The sequence below is a fragment of the Durio zibethinus genome, unplaced genomic scaffold, assembly GCF_047325235.1.
Source record: "Durio zibethinus cultivar Kanyao isolate XHJ-2024 unplaced genomic scaffold, ASM4732523v1 HiC_scaffold_402, whole genome shotgun sequence".
In the NCBI taxonomy this organism is placed as follows: Eukaryota; Viridiplantae; Streptophyta; class Magnoliopsida; order Malvales; family Malvaceae; genus Durio; species Durio zibethinus.
In genome coordinates this window covers 1,015,001-1,020,000 of record NW_028323025.1, presented here as the reverse complement: position 1 = coordinate 1,020,000, position 5,000 = coordinate 1,015,001, and positions in this window count along the sequence as shown.

The following is a 5,000-nucleotide window of genomic DNA, read 5'->3' as shown; positions in this document are numbered from 1 at the left end:
TTCAGGGACTTGGTCTGGGGTCTAGGGCAGCATCCGCCGCGTGCACGGGCTGGAGCTCGGCTCTCTTTTTTTGCATGCAAGCCAACCGATCGAGGCCATGGGCGCCTGCCGGTCACCGGAGCAACCAGTCGCCGGACAAAAATCGCCGGAAGGCATGCACGCCCTGTATTTCGTTCGAGGGACGTTGGCCGGGGTGCACGCAATGGGAGGCCCATCGCGCACACCTACTCCCCCCGTGGGGGGGGGGAGAGGGGGTGCCGGACCACCACCCCCTAAAGAGCATTAGAGATTTTACAGATATGCTACCAGTAGACGTTAAAATGTCTGAAACGGGGACACTTTTTCCAAACAAGCAAATCCCACACCGAGGGTGCGCAGGTGCCGATGGTGGTCGAGGCATGTGCCCGCAACAAGGGCCAACGTGAGCCGATGGTGGTCGAGGCAACCGCCCGCACCAGCTCGAGGCATGTGCCCACACCAAGGCCCGGCATGTATCGATGGTGTTCGACGTAGGGGCCATCTTCTGCTGATGGTGGTCGAGGCAAGAGCCCGCACCAAGGGCCAGCGTGTGCCCATGGTGCTCGAGGCAACCGTCCGCACCAGGGCCCGAGGCAACCGCCCGCACCAGGGCCCAGCGTGTGCCGATGGTGCTCGAGGCAACCGCCCGCACCAGGGCCCAGCGTGTGCCGATGGTGCTGGGGGCAAGCGCCCGCACCAGGGCCCAGCGTGTGCCGATGGTGCTGGGGGCAACCGCCCGGACCAGGGCCCAACGTGTGCCGATGGTGGTCGAGGGAACCGCCCGCACCAGGGCCCAGCGTGTGCCGATGGTGCTCGGGGCAACCGGCCGCACCAGGGCCCAGGGTCTGCCGATGGTGCTCGAGGCAACCGCCCGCACCAAGGCTCAGCATGTGCCGATTGTGATCGAGGCAACAACCCACACCAGGGCCCAGCTTGTGCCGATGGCGGTCGAGGCAAGTGCCCGTACCGAAGGGCAGCCTATGCCGATGATGGTCGATGCATGTGCCATCACCATGCGTCATCATGTGCCATTGATGGTCGAGGCCTTGGCCGAAGTTCGATTTTGAGCCACGGTGCCCATGCTTGGCTCCAGCATGTGCTGGTGCCGCATTTTTTTCACTCGGGACAGCATCGCCGGAGCATCGCCGGAGCATCGCCGGAGTACCGCCGGAGAACCTGACCGGCGGCATTGGGGTTCCGGCGATTGGGAGGGGGGCCGGGGGGGTGTGCGCACATGATGTGCGATGGGTGCTGGTACTTGGCCTTGTGTTGGCCCCCTATCCCTCATCAAACCTCTGAGAATTCACACCCCCTTAAAGAGCATTTGAGATTTTACAGGTTTGCTACCAGTAGCCGTTAAAGTGTCTGAAATGGGGACACTTTTTTCAAACGGTCACAAAATCTTCTCTACTTCGAGTTTTTAGCTGAATTTTTTTGTGCATGCCAACAAAAATAGAAGGATCATGCCTACAAAATTTGGGGCCAAAAATCCTTATAAAAAAATTTTAAAAAATCCCGAACCGCAAAAAGTTTCGAAAATCGTGAAAAATAGAAAACGAGTCATCTTCCAACGAAACTTCACGTGAAGGCTTAGGGGACCATTGTATGAATTTACAAGCCATAAAAATGGCATTGGCACGGCAGAAATTTGAAGATGTGCCTAAACCCACCAGGGCCCAGCGTGTGCCGATGGTGCTCGAGGCAACCGCCCGCACCAGGGCCCAGCGTGTGCCGATGGTGCTCGAGGCAAGCGCCCGCACCAGGGCCGATAGTGTGCCGATGGTGCTCGAGGTAACCTGTCGCACCAGGGCCCAGCGTGTGCCGATGGTGATCGAGGCAACCTGCCGCACCAGGGCCCAGCGTGTGCCGATGGTGGTCGAGGCAAGCGCCCGCACCAGCGCCCAGCGTGTGCCGATGGTGGTCGAGGCAACCGACCGCACCAGGGCCCTGCGTGTGCCGATGGTGCTCGAGGCAACTTGCCGCACCAGGGCCCAGCGTGTGCCGATGGCGCTCGAGGCAAGCTCCCGCACCAGGGCCCAGCGTGTGCCGATGGTGCTCGAGGCAACCTGCCGCACCAGGGCCCAGCGTGTGCCGATGGTGCTCGAGGCAAGCGCCCGCACCAGGGCCCAGCGTGTGCCGATGGCGGTCGAGGCAACCGCCCGCACCAGGGCCCAGCGTGTGCCGATGGCGCTCGAGGCAACCTGCCGCACCAGGGCCCAGCGTGTGCCGATGGTGCTCGAGGCAACCGCCCGCACCAGGGCCGATAGTGTGCCGATGGTGCTCGAGGCAGCCTGTCGCACCAGGGCCCAGCGTGTGCCGATGGTGATCGAGGCAACCTGCCGCACCAGGGCCCAGCGTGTGCCGATGGTGGTCGAGGCAAGCGCCCGCACCAGCGCCCAGCGTGTGCCGATGGTGCTCGAGGCAACCGACCGCACCAGGGCCCAGCGTGTGCCGATGGTGCTCGAGGCAACTTGCCGCACCAGGGCCCAGCGTGTGTCGATGGCGCTCGAGGCAAGCTCCCGCACCAGGGCCCAGCGTGTGCCGATGGTGCTCGAGGCAACCTGCCGCACCAGGGCCCAGCGTGTGCCGATGGTGCTCGAGGCAAGCGCCCGCACCAGGGCCCAGCGTGTGCCGATGGTGGTCGAGGCAACCGCCCGCACCAGGGCCCAGCGTGTGCCGATGGTGGTCGAGGCAACCGCCCGCAACAGGGCCCAGCGTGTGCCGATGGTGCTCGAGGCAACCTGCCGCACCAGGGCCCAGCGTGTGCCGATGGTGCTCGAGGCAACCTGCCGCACCAGGGCCCAGCGTGTGCCGATGGTGCTCGAGGCAACCGACCGCACCAGGGCCCAGCGTGTGCCGATGGTGGTCGAGGCAAGCGCCCGCACCAGGGCCCAGCGTGTGCCGATGGTGGTCGAGGCTGCCGATGGTGGTCGAGGCAACCTGCCGCACCAGGGCCCAGCGTGTGCCGATGGTGCTCGAGGCAACCGACCGCACCAGGGCCGAGCGTGTGCCGATGGTGCTCGAGGCAAGCGCCCGCACCAGGGCCCAGCGTGTGCCGATGGTGGTCGAGGCAACCTGCCGCACCAGGGCCCAGCGTGTGCCGATGGTGCTCGAGGCAACCTGCCGCACCAGGGCCCAGCGTGTGCCGATGGTGGTCGAGGCAAGCGCCCGCACCAGGGCCCAGCGTGTGCCGATGGTGGTCGAGGCAAGCGCCCGCACCAGGGCCCAGCGTGTGCCGATGGTGGTCGAGGCAACCGCCCGCACCAGGGCCCAGCGTGTGCCGATGGTGGTCGAGGCAACCTGCCGCACCAGGGCCCAGCGTGTCTCGATGGTGGTCGAGGCAACCTGCCGCACCAGGGCCCAGCGTGTGCCGATGGTGCTCGAGGCAACCGACCGCACCAGGGCGGAGCGTGTGCCGATGGTGGTCGAGGCAGGCGCCCGCACCAGGGCCCAGCGTGTGCCGATGGTGCTCGTGGCAACCGACCGCACCAGGGCCGACCGTGTGCCGATGGTGCTCGAGGCAAGCTGCCGCACCAGGGCCCAGCGTGTGCCGATGGTGGTCGAGGCAACCGCCCGCACCAGGGCCCAGCGTGTGCCGATGGTGCTCGAGGCAAGCTGCCGCACCAGGGCCCAGCGTGTGCCGATGGTGGTCGAGGCAAGCTGCCGCACCAGGGCCCAGCGTGTGCCGATGGTGGTCGAGGCAACCGCCCGCACCAGGGCCCAGCGTGTGCCGATGGTGCTCGAGGCAACCTGCCGCACCAGGGCCCAGCGTGTGCCGATGGTGCTCGAGGCAACCGACCGCACCAGGGCAGAGCGTGTGCCGATGGTGGTCGAGGCAACCTGCCGCACCAGGGCCCAGCGTGTGCCGATGGTGCTCGAGGCAACCGACCGCACCAGGGCCGAGCGTGTGCCGATGGTGCTCGAGGCAAGCTGCCGCACCAGGGCCCAGCGTGTGCCGATGGTGGTCGAGGCAACCGCCCGCACCAGGGCCCAGCGTGTGCCGATGGTGATCGAGGCAACCGACCGCACCAGGGCCCAGCGTGTGCCTATGGTGCTCGAGGCAACCTGCCGCACCAGGGCCCAGCGTGTGCCGATGGTGGTCGAGGCAAGTGCCCGCACCAGGGCCCAGCATGTGCCGATGGTGCTCGAGGCAACCGACCGCACCAGGGCCCAGCGTGTGCCGATGGTGCTCGAGGCAACCTGCCGCACCAGGGCCCAGCGTGTGCCAATGGTGGTCGAGGCAAGCGCCCGCACCAGGGCCCAGCGTGTGCCGATGGTGGTCGAGGCAACCTGTCGCACAGGGCCCAGCTTTTGCCGATGGTGATCGAGGCAACCGGCCGCTCCAGGGCCCAGCGTGTGCCGATGGTTATCGGGGGAACCGGCCGCACCAGGGCCTAGGGTCTGCCGATGGTGCTCGAGGCAACCGCCCGCACCAAGGCTCAGCATGTGCCGCTGGTGATCGAGGCAACAACCCACACCAGGGCCCAGCTTGTGCCGATGGCGGTCGAGGCAAGTGCCCGTACCGAAGGGCAGCCTATGCCGATGATGGTCGATGCATGTGCCATCACCATGCGTCATCATGTGCCATTGATGGTCGAGGCCTTGGCCGAAGTTCGATTTTGAGCCACGGTGCCCATGCTTGGCTCCAGCATGTGCTGGTGCCGCATTTTTTTCACTCGGGACAGCATCGCCGGAGCATCGCCGGAGTACCGCCGGAGAACCTGACCGGCGGCATTGGGGTTCCGGCGATTGGGAGGGGGGCCGGGGGGGTGTGCGCACATGACGTGCGATGGGTGCTGGTACTTGGCCCTTGTGTTGGCCCCCTATCCCTCATCAAACCTCTGAGAACTCACACCCCCTTAAAGAGCGTTTGAGATTTTACAGGTTTGCTGCCAGTAGCCGTTAAAGTGTCTGAAATGGGGACACTTTTTTCAAACGGTCACGAAATCTTCTCCGGTTCGAGTTTTTAGCTGAATTTTTTT